We start from the raw sequence: 7,448 nt of genomic DNA, 5'->3' as shown, positions 1-7,448 counted from the left end.
CGGTGGGGGCTGCCTGTGCCCGGGTGTGCCCTCCGCATTCGCCACCGCCGCTCAGCCTCGTCTGCCCGCGCCAGGGCGGGAATTAGGGTTTGAAGGGACGGTGCGCGCTCGGAGCAGTGACAATAATCGAATAAGGCATTAGGGGAGATTAAAAGGAAGAAATCCACGGCTAGTTTTGGCATGGAATTAGCAGGGACCCGTTAGGAAATCTGGAAAAGCACTGGCATCTTGCTGATAGAGATTATGTTAGAAATGGCCTCAGCTTTTATTGTGTTTATGGTTCACAGGGAGATTATTATGCAGGTTCTGCATCCTTAGAACTTCGGAAAAAAACCCAAACTCTACAGTTTCCGGTTTACTGTTTTTTTTTGACCTTTCTCAACAAATATCCTCATGATCAATCCTTTCTAACTGTACAAGGGGCTTGAATATCTAAACATATTCACATATGAACTTTGAACAGTAAAGGTTTGTTCTGGTTCAGGTTTGGGGATTTTTATTTTTTTTTCAATAGTAAACTGTTTCGGAGGGTGACATACACAGACTTCACTCGGACTTTAAAGCAGGGCATTACTAGGACTTCTGTTAAATCTGAGCTCCTTTAAACCACTGAGATTGTACATTTTACAAATTTTGTCCTGGTAAGTACTGATGGATCATTACTGTCCCCTCCTTCAGTAAGTGTGTTAATGTAGTCAGCCCTAATGGAAAATAAGGCTGCTCCAACTATTTCTGTGACCTTATTACTTCTTATAAAGCCAATGAATGATGTAGCACCTGCATCACTTAGCTACACTGTAAACAAAGCAATCAGGTCACTTTTCTTTCTTCATCGTAATACACAGGAACAAACAACTAGACCAAAGCAAATTAACTGTTTTCATAAAATTTTGTTGCATAAATCACATTTGTATTACCAGCTTCTAAGCAAATATATTTAATTATCAAGCAATGTAAAGTATATCTGCATGAAACTAGGAGAACAATGTATTCATTCAGCCGTAAGACTTGATTAAGTCCAACACTGGGGTTCAGTACTCAAGTTTTGTGTTTAAGAGAAACTGTGATCTATGAAACCAAGAGAATATAAGAATGTGATTAAAAATATAGGCTATCCTCTGTCACTGAGTCCCTTTCCTTGTTGTCGTGGGCAGCAGTGTCATATAATCCACATAGGTGGACTGGTTGCACACAGACAAAGCTCTGGCTCTGCCTTTGAACAGTTGTGAACCCAAATTTCTATGAATATACCTAGATGTGATCTCTGTGAATCTGTCATGAGGTAGTACAGCTCAGTGGTTTTGTTGATACATTGATCTGCATGAATTTATTCACAGACAATAGCGTTGCATCTGTGAAAATTCAAAGGCTTGTATGAACTACTAGGTAGAAAAAGGAAAAATCAGCAGATCAGAACCTTCTGGGGGTTATGTTTTTCTGTCTGGTCCTGATTTAAAACCTACCAGTTTGGAACCTTACCCCTATTTTCAAATATGTTTGATCTTACTGACATATTTGAAGCCTTTGTGTGCATCAATCTTCACAAAACATTAAAGCTGCATTTAGCATATAAACACCACTAATAATCACTTTTGCAAACATGCTTTCATTAGTATTAAATATGTAAACACATTTAAAAATATTTTTTTTCTTTTTCTGGCTCCATTGGATCACTTTATTCCCTGCTAAGAGATCTATGTTCTGTGGTCTACCTCATGTTTCCTCTTGGAATAATGTCCTTTTTGTTTTGAATGAAAGGAAAAAGAAGTCTTGGCAAAATATTAGCAAGAGTATTCTAATTTAATTCACAAAATGTGCAAGAGGAGCAAACTTTTTAAAATTAAGCCCATGCCTTGTCCAATCAGCATCCTCTAGTTTAATTACACACATCCAATTTGTCTTCTTTTAACAGGTTTGTTTCAGCAGCTTCTTTTAATAAGCATCTCCTGGGCATTAAAATCCCGGTGCTACATTGGGCCACCAACCACTCCTTATTTCCTTTATTTCACTTTGCTTTGTTGTGAATTAGACAAGAACACATTTTCTGTTAATCATATAATTTACAACTGCCTTTTGTTCAATAGCACCCTGTTCCAAATTAGACTCCTATTGTGTAAAAAGACATTCTGTCTTATTCGCTAAGAGATGACTAGGATGTGAGTCAGAGAAATGGAATATTTGGGTTTTTTTCCCTGGAAATTGAAGGAGATTAATATATGTACTTTTTGGACCAGGTTGGACCTACAGTGTAGCATCTGTTCTGGGACATCTGTGATGGTCTTATAGATAAAGCATCTATGTAAGTGCAGGGTTTAAGAAATCTGGGGTTAGATATATGCCTATCCGTGGAAGCCTACTTCATAACTTAGACTGAAAAATAGGTGCTTTGTGGAGAAAAAAGAAAGAAAACAGAGAAGAGAAACACTATGAATTTAAATGTTTTAGGAGTTGATTGTGCTCTCTTTTTTTACTTAAGGCAAGCTAAAGGGACAATTCAGACAGATAAACAACCCAGTATTTGCCTTCAAAATAAAAATATAGATCATGACACTTGTCCTCAAACAGGACAGTTTTGTTGAATCCCAGCCAATAGCTAAGTGAGGTCTAGCGGTGGCCTGTTCAGTTACCTGAGCTTAGTATTGCTACTGCAAGGAGTGTAGCACACCTCTCGATGCTAGCTTGCCCTGCTGACTGAAAACGATAGTTTACAGGAGTAAAACACTAAATTATCATTTACCTTGTGTAAATTCTGTGCTACACAGCTATTCCCTTTTCAGTCTCTGAGCTAGCTTTCGTACTGCTACACAGCGTTGGGCTTTGCTCTGTTGTTATGCTACTGTTGAAATTAATTAATGAATGCTGTAAATAAAGGAATGCAAATTTCAAGTTGGGACCTGAATGTGAGTCCAAGAGCAGTGAATCAATGAGAGTTTAAAGCAGATCTAGTTGACTGTAATCTGTGTGTTGAAGAAACTAGAGGAAAGCATACATGTGCATCAGCCGGAACACTCTCTGCACTCTCTTAGTTGCCTATTATCTCATTCTGAGTCGAGCCTAGAAATTCTTGCATGGCAGCATGGATCTCTGATGGCAAGGCAGATAACTTGGGCAAGTGAACTGCAGTGTTTGAATGAGTCATACAATTTCAGTCTGGGATTTCCCTGCAGGAAAATTACATGATAATATTCTTTGTAAGGAATTTGCAGGGAAGAGTCAGAGACAGGAAAAAAAAATAAAATCTCAAAGCCATTTGTAATATTGCAGCCTGCCTTCTAAAATGCTAAAAACAGTCTTTGCATGGTAAAGGCAGTAGAAGAGTCTTTACTGTCTATTGCAGAGCTAGATGGTTGCATGAGTGGAAATAGGCTTGGGGTAGATATTTTAATCCAATCTTGAACTTTCAGTTAATATTTTCTTTTTGTGGATTTGGAATTTTCAATAGTGAATCGTATATTCCCTTTCTCAGCAGTTTTCAAATTCTTCAAACCAAGAAGTTATGTACTCTTGTGTTTGTTTTCTAATTATGAAGAGAAATGCTCACAGTATCAAATGCACAAATTCCTTTATTAGAGAAGATCAAACCACCAGCAAATTTTAATGAGACTGTGGCTATCATGACAGCTTGAGTATAAACATAGCTGAGAAATTTATTTGGAAATCATAATTTTATAAGTGATCTGAGAAAGATTTATAAAGGAATAGCAGTCACGGAGATGAGAAGTTTTTTGGGAGACAAAGCTCTTGTGAGAATAATGAAAATGTTTATCTTATAAAAGGCTTGTCAGCAACATATGCTTTGGGCATTTAAGCAAACAAACTATTTGGAAATTTGTTGAGAAAGTGGCATGAACTGGACAACAGCTTGGAAGATGTGAATGGCACATTGAGAAGTGTGGTGGCAAGATTACACTTTCCAGCTGCTAATTTTGTCACCTTGTAGGATATCATTAGCACTGTGAATGAAAGATGATATTTCTGATTCATTTGGGAATACTATTACTGAAAATTAGATGAGTTTTGCAACAGCTGAAAACTCCATGAGAAATGTGTTTGTTTTCTTCTTGAAACTGAGGAATTTTGAAATGAAAATGAAAATGTGGCAACTAGCAAGTTAAAATATGACACATTTGGCACGAAGGCTACAAGACTGCAGTTAAGTGTCTGGTATTTGTAATTAATCTGATACATGCTAGCTTGTTCAGCCCCTGACAGAGATGCGTCGTCCCACTCTCCATTTCTTTTTCCTCAGCATCTATGTATTAGATAAGAAGAAATAAACTTCTATGATGTGGATGTGATTACTAAATTAATTGAAGATAAAGGGAAAATTTCTTTTAAAAGTACCCTTACTTTGTGGAAAAAACATGGATATCAAGGTTTTGGGGTTGTTTTTACTAGCTCCATTTATTTCTCAGTGAAGAAATTAATTTTGTAGATGACATACAGTGGAGATATAGGTAAAATAGTTTCATCTTTGTACAATTCTGCCTCAATGATTTGTATACCAGATTGCTATTTCTTCATGGTTATCTTCCTGTCAAAGGACAGTGTTTACTCTGTTTGCCCTTTCAGTATGTTTCCTCTGCCTTCAAAAATCTTCAGGGAGAATGTATTCACATATTGCTACCTGTGCTGCTCACCTCATCCTGTGACTGGTAATATTGAGTGTGGATGAGTCATTTGTGCACAGATTGCCTTATTGGTACCTTGCAACACGGGGAGCTGGCACAGGACGGAGCAGCTCTCAGAACTGAGGGAGCACGCTCTGGTAAAGGTGCCTTTGTCCTACTCATTATTGTCCTGTCCAAAGCTCAACCACAGTAAAAAACTGTTTTCTAATAGAAACATACAAATTTGAGTTATGCACCTGCAAACACATCTATACATTCTTATTTTTACATATTAAATACTTAACTATTTAAGCCTGTATGCATAGGAGATTGAAATTTAGTTTCCTTTTATATCCAGGAAAATCAAAGGGCCAAACAGACAGAAATCTCAGGTTGATTCTTAGACATTATTCAATATACAGTCCAGCATAAACACTTAAGTAAAGGAAGGGAGATTGCTTTTGGCAGATCTACTGGGCAGCAAATTAAACAAATTCTTCATTAAACATTTTTGAAGGATACGGGACAGACTGCTGTTCAGTGAGTGTTTGTTCCAGCTACCATGCAGGTATATATAAATGACATTTCAAAGTACAGGTGGAACTGGCTGTGTAGTGTTTAAATGGATACAAGTACTGTGTGGTTTCTTGGGTTTTTAGAGATTTCTATCAGTCATAATAATGATTAAAGCTTTCTGGGAAATGTGAAGCTATGGAAGCCAATGGCTCTCTCTAGATGCCTCATACATGTGCCATGTACAGATAACCTAAACCAAACCAAAGCCCATAGGCTCCTTCTCTGCTGTATAGAGGTGGAACACTACAAAACAGACATGGTAGGAACCACATAAGGGTTAAGCAGTGTAGTTCTCCTTTGCCTCAGTTTTTGAAAGACCTTTTCTTTTGTTGGCATTTTTGCCGTCTGCCAACCAGCCACCTTTCCATATTGACTGACAAGAGGGCTCTTAGCTAATGGGAGCAACTGTTTCTTATTCTCTATTGCAGAGGGAAAGGAATCGGGGAGTGATAGTAATGCTGTTTAACAGTCTGTGTCATCCTGCACTTCTACATGTTTCAGTCACCTTTTTATAAGCACCATCACCAACAGTAGACCTGATGGCTGAGTGATCATTCTGTAAGAGAATAAGGGGAAAGGAATGCTTTACTTTTTTGAAACCTTGCTGGTTCTCCAGATGATCTCATCTATGTAGTCAGGTTCCCATTTTTTTTAATGCTATTTCAGTAGTGTGTGTTCAGAAGACAGCCCTGTTTTAAAAGAGGATGTTCTCTAGTACCTCAGAGATACTATATGGAAAGCAAAAATCTGATTCACTAGGCTATGTTAACTGTACTTAGTGTTAATCATCCATTATTATTTCAGTATAGGTAATCCTTACAGAGCCATTAGCCACTAAAGAATGAAGCTTAGTGTTAATTCATGAGGAAGAGAATAGTATCCTTTGTCTCAGGACAGGTGGTTATAGTAGGAAGAAGCAGGTTCCACTGTATATTCTCTGTTTTTCTGAATTTTGCTTAAACTTTGCCATCTTGACTGCATTGGCAAGTGTCCCAGTCCTAATCTAGATATACTCTGTATGTGACTGTCAACTCAGCACACATTGGTCCTACGATTGGGTGTGTTTCCAGCACAGGTGTAAGGTGCAAGCTCCAGGTGAGAAGGAAGCCCTTCTCCAGCAGCAGCACCTGGGGCAGGAGGCCCTGGCAACTGCAGGTTCACTGCACCTGAATTGGTGTGAAGTTTAGTGAATTCAGCGGTGTTAACTCATAGTCATCCCTGTCATTATATAACAGTAATGATGGTGGGAGTTCTGTCCTTACAGTGAACAGGAACTGATTGGCAGGAGAGGGATGGTTTCTAGCCTGACATCATGCTCCACCTTTCAAGAATTGGTGAACACAGATTCTTAAGTCTCAAAATTTCTGCTTTTTTGGAGGTCAGTCCTTTTCTATGTTGCCTCGAAAGAATGCTAATCCCAAATGCACAGTGAAAAAAAGCTCAGTAAATCTGTGCTGGCCTTCTATTAGTTGTGTGGTGGTAGATAAATGGGTTTCTGTTCAGTCATGTAGATGGTAAGCTATCAAAGATTTACAGACAGAGCGTAGTCATGTTATTGTTGTCTTTGATATAAAGATAAAGTTGCCTGGATAAAAATCTGCAAGACTGCATAAGATACGAAAGTTAGACAAGTGATTCAAGAGATTGTAATATGCTGGTTAATATTCTCTCCTTGAGCCTGTTTCCTTAGGAATACACATTTAGAAATTAACCTAAAGGAACAAACCCACTTTTCAGGTGTGTATTTAATAAATCTGTTACTTAATGAAGTATATTTTATTGTAGGGATTTAGAATTAATTTTAATTTATTTAGTTTTCACATAATTTTGGGATAAAGGCAACTTTCTTATAAGTTTACTTCTCGTTGGCTATTGGCTATCTCTACACTTGATTTTTCTTCCAAAAGTATGATTAAAACCCTTCAACTCGATTTAGACCTGAAGGAAGGTGAAATAATGAACTTCCTATTTAATCTTTGAGGGGGGTTGCTTTTACACAAGAATGAAATACAACAAAGGGGGGAGTGAGAGCGAGCTTGTTTGCCTCCTACTCAGTCACTTAAACCGCTGTATTGCCTGCATGACTTCTTACATGTCTAGAGAATCTGTATTTTTCTCTCAGGATCCTATAGTTCTCTGTTGTTTGGGGGGTATGTTAGCTAACAAACTAATGTAGAAGTGTTCATTTATTGCAGTAGCTCTGAATAGGATGAATACATGTTAGATCCAGAATGCTTTAAACATATATTTTATTACACTGAA

General features: G+C 37.8%; 1 protein-coding gene across 1 annotated transcript in view; it reads right to left on the bottom strand.

Annotated features, from left to right (window-relative positions):
- GABRA6 (gamma-aminobutyric acid type A receptor alpha6 subunit) overlaps positions 1–7,448 on the bottom strand; it is a 110,121-nt gene that overhangs the window by 30,599 nt on the left and 72,074 nt on the right. The window lies entirely within an intron of this gene.

This window comes from Athene cunicularia (genome assembly GCF_003259725.1).
Source record: "Athene cunicularia isolate RWA chromosome 13 unlocalized genomic scaffold, athCun1 chr13_part1, whole genome shotgun sequence".
NCBI classification, from domain to species: Eukaryota; Metazoa; Chordata; class Aves; order Strigiformes; family Strigidae; genus Athene; species Athene cunicularia.
Note: the sequence above shows the minus strand (reverse complement) of the source record. Positions and strands in the feature narration are given on the sequence as shown.